The 15,337-nt window shown below is 40.7% G+C and overlaps 1 protein-coding gene across 2 annotated transcripts in view; it reads right to left on the reverse strand.

The window, feature by feature from the left end:
• Positions 1–15,337, reverse strand: part of bru3 (CUGBP Elav-like family member bruno 3) — a 561,536-nt gene that overhangs the window by 390,467 nt on the left and 155,732 nt on the right. For both annotated transcript variants that reach the window (XM_069122357.1, XM_069122358.1), the window contains one exon: positions 11,479–11,624. The gene's annotated coding sequence lies outside the window, so the exon portion shown is untranslated. The remainder of the gene's footprint in view (positions 1–11,478; positions 11,625–15,337) is intronic.

Raw genomic sequence — 15,337 nt, forward strand, 5'->3', positions numbered from 1 at the left:
AAGTAGATTGTTACTTCAAAGGCAAGAGCGACGGTACGCTTCTGACCCTTGGTTTTCGAAAGATTGAAGCAAGTTCAACCATCTCGATACTATTAGAGATAAAACTAGAAATTTACTTCCATCTGGTAATCTGCTCCTAAGGCTGTTCAAGATTCGGCGAAAAGAGCGTGTTCGCATGACATCGGTCTAAACTTTTTCGATCATGTGCTTTGCCTTCTCTAGGACATCGGTCGTTGATAGAACTCGAAATATGTACCACCCTTTCTTTCTCCGTAACTCGTCAAAGCGATGAAGAAAGCCATTGCCTTTCCTTCTTATAACGTTTCGCTCCAAAAGATCCTCCTCCAAAAGAAGAATACGTAATAATCAACATTTTTGTCGTTCGTTTGAAAAGTAAATTTAATTCACACACGAGTATACGTTACCATTTGAATGGGAATAAAGAACTGAGAAGGAAGCGTTCAATTAAATTCATAAAATAATATCATCCCATTGAATCGCCTGCAATTATTCGGAGTAGAAGGGCGTTTCAAGCGCAGGAAATTTTGTCGATTACCGTTGGCAAAAGTGTCTGCTGCCCCATCTGGTATAATTACCGAACGAACGTTTTCTACTCTTTTTCCGGCGATGATATCGAAAAATAAGCAGAGACAAAAAAAACGCAGGCGCCCATTAATAACGATAGAGTTTTATCGTTTATTCAGCCGAGTAATTTGCAAAGGAGCTATCATAATTATGAACGAAGAGCAGGCTTGGTGACATAATTTAGTATCGATCTAACTGCAAGTACTACTTCAGATATCCTTAAGTTGAAGAAGTGGAAGAGAGGCAAAGATTGCAAAATTATAACGCAGCGATGATGAAATCGGTAAAAGAACTTTCGAGGTACAAAACTGGAGAATTCCGTTGAAGACCAGCTGTCATAACCATGTGCTTGGTGATTCCCGATATACACGCCAGTAACAAAGAGAATTAATTATTTTCTCGAATCGAACACGGTTGCCTGCGGTAAATTTCGCTACTTAATTTTCCAGAATATTCTGTGTTCAAAGAAATGCTTCTTAATTAAACGGGATGTTCTAGCGCGCATGCGAGATAAGAGCGAACGATTATTCTTATCGTTGCTATAACGAAAGGAAAATATAATAACAACTACGTAAGAAATACAAAAAACCGAAAAATAATCTGTAATCCTAAAAAGGGGAGTCGGCAGTCTAACTGGAGGAGGTTATTGTCAAATAAAATTATTTCGAATCGAATACAGAGTATTTATCAAAGCGTCGACTCTTCTAGATGCGGTAACCATTACGTGTCAGTGAACTATCACGAATGATCGTATATATGCTTCGGACAGCGATCGTTCAAAATCGGTTTTCGAGTGACGAAAATGATGCATACGTATTCACGATGCTAGTACTCTTGACCGCTTACATATCCAGCATCTATCGATTCCCGGGCGAATCGCATTTCCGGTGATTCACGATGCACGCACAACCCTATCCGACGCATTTATACCGGCAGTAAAACCGAATGATGTGTGTCAAATATTAATACCATAGTAGTGGCACGAATCACCACGGGTATGGATTCTGGTCCCTGGGTGCCGAGCCACGCCAGATTTCCGATCAGACAATGCTTATCGATTATTCTGCACGTCACATGACACCTTTCCGCCAGGAATACTTCTCTTCTCTTCTCTTCTCTTTTCCTTTCGTCAGTCGCCTCACGCATCCATTAATAGTTAGACAGCTCGGAAGCACGATTGCTGTGATATATGATCTGAACACCTAAAAGCTATTTCCTACCAATACAGAAACGTTCAAAAATTCTAGAAAACCTTATTCCATCGAAGATACTTATGTAATTTACAATTTTCGAAGACGAACCAGCCAATTTTTTCTTTTTTTTTTTTTTTTTTGCTATTCATCGACAAACCCTATGAACGATGAAGAAGGATCGTACCTGTTAAACGTGGGATTACAAGGATCGGTTACAAATTCGTCGGTGGTAAACGATAGCGTTGGCGTGGAGATCCGCGCGGGCTTTAGAAATTCCCAGGGTGGCTGCTGGTAGCAGCGGGGTTACCTCGATAAATCACACGGTGCGCTCGACAAAAGGGGCCCGACGAAAGGGCCGTCGCCATAAACGTATAAAGTAATTACGCGTTGCATCCGCGATATGCCGGCGTCGGCAAGCCATTCACCGGGATCCGCCTATGTCCTGCCTATATGGCGATCAAAGCTGGTTCCTGTAGCATGAAATAGCAGGCTAGGTAAGCTATGCGCGATTTTCGCCGCATCGAAACCGAAGCTTTCGTCGCGCGCCACCATGACGAGGATTATATTTCGGGGCCGCACATTATCGGGACACGTACTCGATAGAGCACCTGTGTGAGAGACGGCTGGCTCACTGTGCACTGCCAGGTAGAACCATGGATTTCATCGAGTTAAACCCTCTTTCGTCCCGAGTCCCCTTTCCAGCCCTTGCAATTCCATTCATATTCATGCGAGACCGATTCAAACGCGTATTACGTCTGTCAGAAGCGATGGTTCGCGATCGTTCGAGGAGAAGCAGCTTTTGAAATGGAAAAAGACGCGCTCGTTCGTTTCCTCTCGGTCAAAAGGTGCCAGCTAACTTTCCCACGATACACAACTCGCACGCTTTTAAACTTGACAATTCTTTCGCTCGATCAGTTACCTTCCTCTTTTGAGAGAATGTTATCGGGTATATCTCGTTCAACAGATATTGTCCAAAAGTCGTAAATTAATCGTCGACAGCTATTGACGTTGCGCGCTCGGAGTCGTACGTATTTTATAGAAACACCATCAGAATGCAAGACTCATTCACGGCTCGATACATCACATTTTTTTATAAACGCATTGTGCGAATACAAAGGAAGAAACAATTCTATATCGACAATGCGGCTTGACAACGAGCTTTGATACGAGCTTTGAAACGCTTCGAACATAATTCGAAGCTTCAATTTTTTAAGGACTCGATAAATTTTGAACGTTCGGCTTTTAAAGTTTTAATAAGTATGTGGAGGATAGTTGGTTCAGTTGCTGTTTAAATGACAAGATTACTTGATTCTGAAACCGTTAAATATATTTTAAAATATTATAAATATAATTCAGTCGACCGTACATTGCTCGATGACTGATCGTTAAAAGAATGTTCGATAAGAACGCTCGATACTAACTGATTCGCTAAAGACTGCGTATTCGTCGCTAATAAAATTGCTCAAGACTGAGACTGACAGAACTGGTCATCTTACGATCGCGTTCGTTTGTTTATACTGATCGGGGGAGTACCGGAAAGTTTAAATTCGACATTGACGGTTGCACGTAGCAGCGATATTGTTTTGCCCGGCGTTTCTTTATTATTACATTATGTATATCCTAACGATGTTGATACTCCGAGGCAAAACAACAACACGATTCGAATTGTAATCTAGCTCGTGTGCCGCTACAAGTATCTAAAGTCAAATTATCAAAGTCGAGGTTTTCTGGAGTAAATAGTTTGCAACGTTCAAGAAAAGTTTAGATATTTCGTTTAGGAAGACAGTTTTTATTTTCCTTCTACTTGAGAACAATTTAAGAAGTATGAAAAAGTTCGAGGAAAAAGTAAAGACACTCTGTTCTATTTGCACGTTTTCTTAATGTGACAGGCGTGGTGTATCGAAGTCGTCGTAACTGCGTTCCCAATCTTCTTTCTATCTGTGCGTTTAACGTGTTTTACAGCCATAAATCCAGTTTTTGTAATAAAGTCGAACACTAATTGTGAGTAATATTGACTAAATTATTATGAAAGAACGCGAGAATGATTACGAGTAACACTTGCCTGACTGGATCGAGCGCCAACATTATTTCCAACGCTAGTTACAGTTTCATCGTAATAAATTGCGACAGTCCGACGTTTATCTGATTAAGTTTTTTATATTTTTTGCTAATTAGGTTCCTCCTTGATATAATGCAAAGGTATTGCGTGTGCTCCTAATGCACCCATTTTACAGACATAAATCGCACTATACGATCGATGGACGTAATTTCATTGATCTTTGTTACAGCCTTATCAGGCGTTTTCCCGATTTAATTATCACACGTATAAGCACTAAAACGTGGGAATGCAGCCCTAATACAATACATATGAACATAAAGATTGATGAACAAGACCAACAATGGGAACTGATAGATAAGATTAGGTAGGTCAGCAGAAATGCTGTTTCCATCACAGCCCGTTAAATCGAGCGTAGAAATAAGAATACCTACATGCTCGACAGGAATCCAAATGGGGCCTGGTTGCTCGCAAAACGATGTATTATGTATACGGAATAAATGGAATAGAGAGCAGCTCGAGCTTGGGTCCTTCGGAACCAATAGGGCGAGCTAACGGTCCTGCCATCGAACATATTGCCATGGTCACGTGTATGTGTCCCCTCTGCCCCCATATCCTGCCATCCCAGAGTAAGTTTTCGGACAGAAGAAGTACCGATGTGGATAAATTCTCCGAGCTTCCGAAACTTCCACGCAACGGTGAAAGTACAGATATAAGCACAAGTAGAAAGTCCACGCACAATGCTTAACGCGAGATACCGATCTATAAGAATCATATTTCCTAAAATTTATCCTGGAATTGCTTCTTATTCCATTCCCTATTCAAAGTCGCACTTCGCTCTACCGCCTCGCTATAGCTAAAGTTTTGCTTTGTGCGAACTGTTGCAAATATATCTTGGCCGTACTAAATATATATTTCCTAACGTGCGATACAAACAAGTATTTTCAATTACAAACAAGACATTACAATTCGACGTCGCAACCTTACCCCGCGAGTCTCTCCGAACATTTATATAATCCGTGAAACGAGTTGTTGGAACAAAGTATATATTATAACCTGTTAAACTCAGTGTTATACTAATTCAACCACCTCTATTATCCTAACCGAAATACAACTGCCGTTGACGCGCCTTCTCCGCGATCGCGTCTCTCCACGAACGATCGAACAGATACATTATTGCGTTATAATCACGGTTATTTTATAAAGCAACAATCTTATTGGTAATCGACGAATAAAATTTCCAATATGCTAACGATCAAAAGGTATTAAACGAAACGTTAATATTGAGAGCGTAACGACAATTGTGCGATTTCATAAATACTGTATTTCTGTGAAAGATACTCGCGCAAGTAATATTTGGAAGAAGGAGAAGTAGGGTAGTAAGTTGTTATCAAGCGCATCTTGAACTTTAGGTGACTGGTGTGAGTTCATGCTCATCGCGGATATCGATTGTAAAATGTTCAGCCTCGTGCTTCTCTCTGATTCATTCAATTCAGCGATCATTCCGTCTATCACCTCCGTAATAGAAAGAAATGGAGAACGTGTAGGCGCAGTCAGAAGGAAAAGGGACTAGAAAGAAAGGGAAAAAGTTATCACGGAGGTCACGAAATTTCTGCAGCTTCGCGTTCGTTCCTATTTCTTTGTTTTCGTTCCTTTTTCGCCTCCGAAAAGTTTTCTACTGTAGATACCTCGAGACTCTCGCACAGAATCCTTCGTAAAAGTCACCTTGCTCTTCTATTGTTCAACCATTCGCGAACTTCTCTCTTTCTCTCTGTTCCTCTTTCTCTTTCATGATCTTTCCCTTCGTTTCCATACCATCCTCTTGAATCTTGGTGTACACTTTCGTTTCTCCAGTTACTTTTACTTGGTCCCTTTCTTTGGCTGTTTGCATTGCAGCAGCGCAGCGGTAGCAACGGCGGTGGTAGTAACAGTAGCAGTAGCAGTTGGCGGCGGCTGCGCGTTTCCGAACTTTCAAACTCTAACGAAATCTTGGGCAAGGTGAATATTTTATGCGTAAATCAAATCCCGGCAAATATACGCGAGAGAGCGAGGATCCGTGGCATGCAGCAGCTAAATTGAATAAAAGCGCTACTTGAGTACAACCGTGTGTTTCGCCATTCGACCTTCTCATTTCCTCCTCTCTTTTCTTCCTCCGCGTATTTCTTCTGTGACGCCATCATTTTCTCTCCCTTTTCTTTCCGTTTCTCCAACGTTCTTTATATCTCCTTTCGTTCTTTCGTATGCTATTCTCGTTACTCGTTGAACATATTTTACGAATACTTTTACTGGTTATTGAATTTTTGATCCGCAACAAGGACACGTTATTATCAAGGTTATTTGGATCAGAAAATTCGAAGTCGAGAAACTAGTATTTCCATCGACTTAGAGTGCCACGACGAATCATTTGAAGTTACTTCAAGCTTTTAGTACGATATCGAAGAAATCGTCACGGTACCATAATTAAATTTCTTCTAGCTTCCCTGTGGACCTATATATTCAAAGTCAAGTATTTCATACTTAATGAACACTTTCGATCAAAATACATTCTTAAATTATAAGAATTTGTTAGATAGAATAAAAATTGTTTAAATAGTATAAAGATATATGAAACCGCAGGCGTGTATTATTAACCGGCAATCTTTCCTACTGTATTAATTCAAGGACGGAATATACCACCATCAATTACTAATTGTTAACAGGCTGGGCGGCTTAATGGTTGAATATTTCGCACCATGAATCTTAGTCAGCGGGTGTTCGTGATTACGTTGTTATTTATTTGTTTGCGACTGGTTACTCTCTACAGGCCGTTTAGGGATCATACATCCAGAGAAACACGACAGGGAGGAAAAGAAAATTATTTTTCCCTGTCGCTTGGGAAAAATGCCAACGTCCTCTCACCTAGATACCACTCTGACCCAAAAAGGCACGCATTAAATTAATAAATTATACCGGTTCCTCTCCGTTGGCTCTAGTCCGAATTGCTTGGACTTTCGTGATCCTGACATTTACTACTCGCCGATGTCACGTATGCTTCGCCCGGAACGAAAGTTCCTTGTAGATTCGGAAGATAATTTGAACATTTTATTATATGAAAGACCGTACCACGGTAAATTCTCCATCGTCCATTTATTCGAGCGGAAACCATATTCTCAATTCTTTTACCGCGAACAAATTCCGCAAACTGATTATGAAAAATAATATCCAGAAGCGAAGACAGGATCACCGTTTTTCACGTGTATGATTCTTTTAATTCGAGCGTAAGAATCTCGACCATTCGAACCTCTCTTATCAATCGCTGGCTGGCGAATGAAGTATCCGTCTCGAAGCAACCGTATAAACATAGGAACGATAATAACGAGAATGACGTAGAACAACGTTCCATTTTTCAGGAAGTTCGGCAGGGCCGTTTCCGAGACTGCATATTTGGCAATGCCATTAAAACGAGCAGCCTACTCGTAATCACGTCGGTGCGCGTACTCGTTCACAGGAACTGAAAATGCCGAATGAAAATTAGATACACGGAAAACCGGGCGAAGCTGTATAAACCGCGGCCGCGTTAAAATATCACAATGGCGCGGCAGGTGCATTTACTAGGTTTCACCAGGGCTTTGACGACAGTCGCCAGATAGCTCTTTCATCCGGTAATTAGCCGGAGAGCCCGAGGAGTTATCACCTGGTGCGATCATGCTCGTGTACAGTACGCGTACCCTGTCTATTCGAGCACTCTATTCCGAGTGCTACATACTACCGGCAGCGGTTACCCGACCATCCTGCTTCTCCCTGTTTAATTAATTAACACTGTACCAAATAATAATTATCGAAATGAAAGATGGTATCGGTCGGCTTATTTATTGGTACGCGCCGATATTCTAGTTACATACGATAGCGTAGGTACGAACGGAGAAGCTCTGTAGCTGGTGCCCGCTACAAACACCTATCCGGTATCGTCGATAACCCTATCTAAACGCGACTACCCTAAGTGATTAGTAAATTAATTCACCAACCGAGTTGCGTATTTAAGCGTGTTAAGATCGTGCGTCCTCTTCGTCCTCCTACTCGAGTTTCGCGCTAGGTATTTTTACGCTTATGGAGAACTTCCCTCGAGACTCGAGACATTCATAGATTTTTATCCACGTTTCCACGATCCTCCTTTCGTCCCAACTTCGTCTCCCTTGATGCCTTTTCCCTCGGCCTTGTTGCTTCACGTGATCGTTGTATTATTCAGATTCTTTCTCGCCAACGGAACCCCGACGTTTTCTCGCAAGACGTTTACGCGAAAGCGAGATCAAGCGTTACCCCGTTGGTGAATTTACTTTGCTACGACCGGAATATCGAGCGATCTTGAATTTTGTTATGTCGTTAATTCGACTTTGCCTTCGCTAAATTACAAATAGTCATAGAACTGTAAAAGATTAAAAATTAATCTTCGATCGACGGGGTAAAGTTATCCGAATCTATCGTTGTTAGACTCAATTTCAAAAAACCGTGATTCAGGGAATTTTCTGCCACACAAAATATAGATGGACAACACATAACGTTCGAGCGTAATCGAGTTTCCTCGATATCGAAGCGAAGGCAAGGGGATCACAACGATATGTGGCGTGCAACGATCTGCTTGGTGCCAGGACTCCCGATAATTATGTGCCAATTAAATTTAACGACTATCCATTATTCTGGTTTGCGAACACGCGTACAAGCTCCCTACTTTTGTTATCTTCCTCTTTCTACCGATTCGACACCCCTTACGGCATTTACCGTCCCTCTTCTCCATTCCCATTGCTACACCGGGATCGAGGCGTGCACGCTGGCAACAACTAGCCAGGTCGAAATCCAATTACCTTTTAATATTGTCCGAATGTGCTTGAAATCGAATTGCCTTTTGCAAAACTCCACACGGTCTGGCTGAAAAACTGCGGAGGATTCCTGCCAGCAAATAAATGTTCCTTCGGTCTATACTTTCTTTCTCACATACATCGTAGTCAGAACGGTCTTGAGCAGCATGACGTCCTCTTTTTCGCTCTACCGTTTCCACATCCCGACGCAATTCAATAGAATAAAATGTCACTCGTCGTTTCAAATGGAATTGGAACGCAGATCCAGACTATGGTCTTACACGATTAGACTTAAATGCACGTAAGTGATATAGGGCAGAACGCATATGTCGGATATGGTTTCCATTAAAGAATTCCACGTAGTATTTATGCCGATATAAATATTATAATCGTCCTTGCCATTTTCATTGCCAATATGAATGTAACTTCGGAATAACTTTTGGTTTCATTATTTCGTTATTGATTATCGATTTCGATTATTCCAATTTCTTTGCCTCGATTATCGGTCGTGCGTGCAATTATTTTTGCATCAGAATAACGTACAAATATGTAAATTTTAATAATACGAAATACCGTAAAAAGTTCTTTCAATTAAAAGCACTTCTTTATTATCCACTCGTGTAATTGTTTTACCCATAGCATAGTAAACGGCAGCATTTTTCGTTTTTCCGGTCGGTTCTTATTAAGAATTCAAGCACTTCGACCACAGATTCCCTCTTTACCGGATCGTAAACAGCGATCGTTTTCCAAACCCATTAAAACCGTGATAACAAGCTATCGCACCCTCTGAAACTTAATTAGCGAGGTCGATTAAAAAAATTCTAGTATCAATATTTATCGCGTAAATAACCAGGAATAAATTGCGCCCGTTCACGCATGTACATACATCGAGTCATTGATTTCACTCGATAATTAACGTCGCTTCGAATAGTAAGAATATTTCTCGCCGTTTCGCAATTAAAAGATATTTCCGTTGCATTACGTGTCCCCTAAAAGTTATCGAAACAAATACGAGTCTGATTAGATGGGATGCAAACTAATGGTACACCTATGAAACAAGTAAAAGAGGAACCATTCTCTAATCAAATGTCGGCCGTTTTCTAGTAACGCACATCTACTCCTGGTCTAGAAATGGTATTCCGTAAGGGAGACCTTTACGCGCGCTGCATAAAAATTATTGGGTTTCGTATCCATTCTTCAAAAATATTTAAATTCCACAACGAAGCGAAACGTGCCTTTCCGTCCGTTGCTATCAATTTTCTACAGATTCGTATGCGGCAGTTTTCACAAATTCCTAACGTTATACAATAAACGCTGGCTCATTGAATGAAGCAAATCTTTTCCTCAGCTAGACGACACGACTTAGAATAAGAGGAAAATTGTACAAAATTATATTTAATATATAATAATACATTTGATTGATAATGAACTTCTTACCAAGGGAGGAAGATCGCGTTGAAAACGCTTTACATACTTCAAATGTATTACAAAGTCACTTAACATCGAGTGCCGCTAAATTGCAAGTTGCAATTTGCAATTTTCGGCACGAATTCGTATTTCAACACGACATCAATCCTAGATATACAGCTGTTAGTGAACATCGACATATAATATATTTCATCATTTTTCTTAATCAATCAGTGATATTCATCATGCGACACTTGCTTACTTCTTTTTTCTGTCATACGTAAAAACAGCATGCTGTCTGGAATAAGAACAGACTATCGAATAAAAACCTTACCGTCAGTTTGATATATACGTTAATAGTGTTGCGGATCTTTCCCTCGTCCAATAAGATTGCTCGTGGCAGGAGACAAGCTTGACATTGTAACTTCTAACATCAAGTTTGGGATTCGAGTTGTCGGAGGAAGGGAGTGCAGGTTGTCAGGGTTGCGGGTACAAGGAAGGAGCCGATAGGGTGAGCACCAACACAGAGTGACCACTAAACACCTAACAACCAACAATAGCAGCCAACATCGAACACCGATAAACCAACGAAACTAAACCAACCACAAGTCACATTGTAACGGAACTCAGCGAATATGTACGTATACATATGTGTATATGTGTATGTATATGTGCGCGCGCGCACGCACACACACACACACGCACACACATATATATATAGAATATAGAATGTATACATAATGTTGATGGATGTGTAAATACGTACGTGTGCGCGAAGAGTGCCACTGCCTCCACGTGTAAATTTATCTCGCAAATCATATCGCAAAACGGGAAATGATAAATCGTTTGTCAAATATTAAAAAAAAAAAAAAAAAAGAAAGAAACCAACGAGGATAACATATGCACTATGACCAAAAGTGATCCTTTTAAAAAAATAGTTGGACTGTAAAATTGTTCGATGAACAGATTTAATTAAAGTGCAATTCGCATGAAAACTGAAATTCAACGACACAGTTTAATTAAGGGGAATGAATATACCGCAACGAAAATTTGCTTTTGTACCAGATATGTAGGTAGGTGCCAGGTAATGGAAGAATACGGTAATTATGGCCGAGGTATGAAACCTTCTCGGAGAAATAAAAAAAAACGCGCAACAACGTTTTACCGAGCTTGATATTTAATTTAGTGTTCGAGCTCGATGTTCGCAGCGCACTTTCTTCGCCACACGTGCGTTCATCAACAGTGATGGATACTATTATCTTTTGCGGGCTCATGACACGAGTTTCTGATTAAAACATTGAGGAACACTAACTGTGAGGCAACGACAACGTAAAAGTGAAACACGTTAAAACTTAATAAGGATGACATATTTTCAGAGACACCGAGTAGGGGTATGGTGACGTACCACATCGAGTACATTGAGAACGTGGTTCACGCGGACGACTCTAGTAGTGGTAGTTGTTGTTACATTGTGTGTTGTGGTCGTGGCAAGAAGAAGAAGAGATGGAGGAGGTGTGCGGCGCCCCCGGCCAGCCGGTCGCCCGTCACACCCTGAAACAGAATAATATTGTCACTTCCGTGCGGAATTACACCATCCCTATCGATTATCTTGTCGAAGCCATTATCTAAAGTCATTATAAATATAAATATACGTGTCATTATATCTCGAATCTTTTAACGCAATACAAATTATTAGAAACGGTTATAGTCCTTTTTCTCGTTTTTCTTGGTTTCAGTACTTCAGTTCGGTAATGAAAAGTTTTCGCTAATTAATCAGGAGTACTTCACACGACGCGTAATGACGGTTGTTGTTAGCAATTTACCGATGTTGCATCGGCGAGCATACGTTTCATATAAACTTGGAAGGAACGTTCTCGAATTGCATAAAAGTCTTCGACAGTAGCTCGACGAAACAAAATGAAATGAACCATAGTCTTTCAACGATGACTTTATTTCATGGTTTATTCCATTTCTGGTTTGATCATCGATCTGGCTGGCTTGAAAATGACGTGTTCACCGATGAGAGCTGTGAAACATTACACTTTTATAGTCGCGCATTCAAAATGGTCGGCGAAACAATTTCTCGTGTTCCTTTTTTCTCTTTTCTCTTTTTTTTTTCAATCACACCATTAATCACGTAGAACACGAGATAATTATCAAACGAAACTGATAATTGATAATAGCCGATACGCAATCGTAATAGCCATCGAACGATGGAAACATTATTATGTAACAATATCGACGTTTAGTTAAGTTGGAACGTTCGATTTCCGAGTGTTCATCGGATCCTTGAAATACAACAAGTCGATTTCACCGGTGACTCGATACTTGTGCCGCCTGGTTTGCTCGCAGAAAGTATTGGCGCGAAGTCGCGCTCAACGGAAGGACGAAGTCGAAAAAAGGGGTAAAGCTTTATATCGAGGAAAAGGGGATTTCGGATTTGCTGGACCGTGTCTACCCATTGCATCGTTTACGTTCAATACAAACGCACGGACGAATGAACGGACTAGAGAGAAAGACAGATAGAGGGGTAGCAAAGGGTGGTGGTCGGCTACGGACGGGGGATGAAAAGCAAGAGAACGATGACGGTGGAAAGAGGCAGAGTGGTAGAGGGGGAGAGGCTGAGAAACGGGAGCAGCGACCGGGATTTTAACGTCGAGCACACTCGTTTCGAGTCGATAGGTCCACTTCGGCTGGCTTGGGAAGCAGTCGACATGGTCCAGCAACTTCCTCTCCCACCTCAAACCCAACTCCCCCACCCTCTCGTTGCTCTTATACCCTTCGGTCCGAGACATCATCTCCGTATCCGGAAACAGGGCAGCACCGTTGCAAGTTTTCATAGATGCAACTCTCTCTCTCTCTCTCTCTCTCCCACTCCCTCCCTCTCACACTCTATATCTCTCTGTCTCTCTCTTTCTCTCACGATTAATAAAAACTGCCGATGTAACTGGTTTTAAAAGAGACTCTTCGAGACGAAGGGATCCGGACATGGGAAAGAAACGGCTGGACACTCGACGTGTCGCGATTAAGGTAATTACAAGATTTCCATTAGACGCAAGCCATCGAATTGAATTTTTTATGAAAAAATGTTCGTGTTTACGACGAGTGGCGATCGTGATAGGTATCACGGACTGGTGAAAAACGTGCGACGTGGAAAAGTATTATTCCGTTAAATAAGCGACTAGAGAAATGGCAAGAAAGAAACGAGGCATGTGACGTAAAAGAGTAACTCGTGGGAATTTCGCCATATGCCCTGCCACGGTAAGTGGAAAACGCGAAGTTTGCTTAACCCTAAAAGCCTTCGGTTTACGAGAAGCTATACAATTCCCTAAACTTTCATCAAAAGTAACCATACGACAAATAGCAGAGAAAACGGTTCAAGGAATCTATTTATACAAAAGAGAATAATTGTTAAACACGCAAACAACGATGATAAAATATATAAAATGTTTCAGTGATATCGGTACACACTAAAAAAAAGGAAAAAAGGACATATCGGAAATAGTTCGATGGAACGATGAAATTCGTAGACGGAATACATTTTTTCATTTCAATGATACCGGTCGGTATTTTAATAAAGATCGAATTACTAACGGATCAACAATTTACCTGCCATTGGGAAATGAATATTATCGATGTAAAAAAATGAGGAACACATTGAAAATGGTATTACAAGCAGTTCGAGCGAATAATTAAATATGCTGCTCGAATACTTTTGGGTGAAACAAATCACTGAAATTCCAATGGAGAATAAAATGCATTTAGTATTGGAAGGTTGAAATGGAAATGGATCGTCCCGATGGACGAAACGCTTTTTATTCTGGCGTGCACAGGCAGACGCGGCGAAATTTTATTTAATGGTTCTCATATGTTGAACGGGTTCCTTTTTGAAACAATGGTTCTGATGTAATCGAGGAAAATCCTCACGCTCACGCCAGGTTTCCGGTATTATTAAAATCATTATTTCTGTCTCTTGGTATTCGCACGGAAATAAATAGGATGCATGCTGCGAATATGGTAGAGGGAGGGGCTCGTACTTGAGAGAGAGAGAGAGAGAAAGAGAGAGAGAGAGAGAGACAGACAGACAGACAGACAGACAGACAGAGAGAGACGAGGAAAATGGACTTACGTATACACCAGCCAACTCTGCGAATGTGTAGGAACGAATAAACGGAAATATTATGTTCAAAGCGAGAGAAGGGACGAACAGGTGAGCGAAGATTGAAAGATCATGGAACCAGGTGAGAGAAAGACAAACGTTACGACGTTACGAACTATACGCAACCTGAAACCGTTCACTCGAGAAGTTCGTAACTGTTGCGTTTTTCTACGGTTACTTGTTCCTCGTTCTACATATATCGTACTTCAAATTTAACGCGACACTATCGTCGCAAAGGAAATGGTCACCCGAAGGTCTGTCTTCCAGAAGGGAATGATATTTTTCGGAAGCTTCGTGAAAGCGAATGAAACATACAGTGCGATAGGAGCTTTATATGCGCTCGTAGCAGAAAAATTCTGCCTTTCAAAGCCGATACGAAGATGATTCTCAGCCGATTAAATAATAAAAAAAAATCGGTCTCTCAACCGACGAAATAGTGTTTAACTCAATAACAAATAATCGACGTGATTGTTCTATTATGAAATCAAATTTATATGGGTTCTCGTTGTAGTCTAAAAGTAAGTAAAACGAATTAATCATTTTTAAAGATCTTAATAATTTGCCAATTCGTAAGTATACCTAAACGTAGTATATCAATAAATACAACTAATGGCAGTTTTGAAATATCAAACACGTCATTTAGAAAGGCCGATTCGATCGAATGACTGTGTGCCACTTTAAACACTGCTATACCGTTTTGACCGGATTAAAATTTTGAGATTAGTATTATAAATGTATGGAAAGATGACATAAATAATTCACGATATACGGTATAACTGAGTTAATTAAGCGCTATTTCTCTACAACATTAATATTCATAGATTTGGCGAATACCAGTAACAAAGATTTCAGAGACAAATTCGTCAAATTGAACCGCATAATCAATTGGCAATGACTGTCGGCTATTAAACATATTCAATGAAGTAGCGATTGACAAGGGACGTATTCTGTGATCGACAGGAATTGAGCGACGCGGCGCATTTCACCAACCGTGAGGTTCAGCAAAATTAATCACACCACATCGTTTCCACGATTGATGGTCGCAGCACCCAACTCAAAAACCAAAGGCGTGTGAATATTCAGGGACCACGGCCTGATTTCTATT

Source organism: Bombus flavifrons, chromosome 10 (assembly GCF_040668555.2).
Source record: "Bombus flavifrons isolate JBK064 chromosome 10, iyBomFlav1_principal, whole genome shotgun sequence".
In the NCBI taxonomy this organism is placed as follows: Eukaryota; Metazoa; Arthropoda; class Insecta; order Hymenoptera; family Apidae; genus Bombus; species Bombus flavifrons.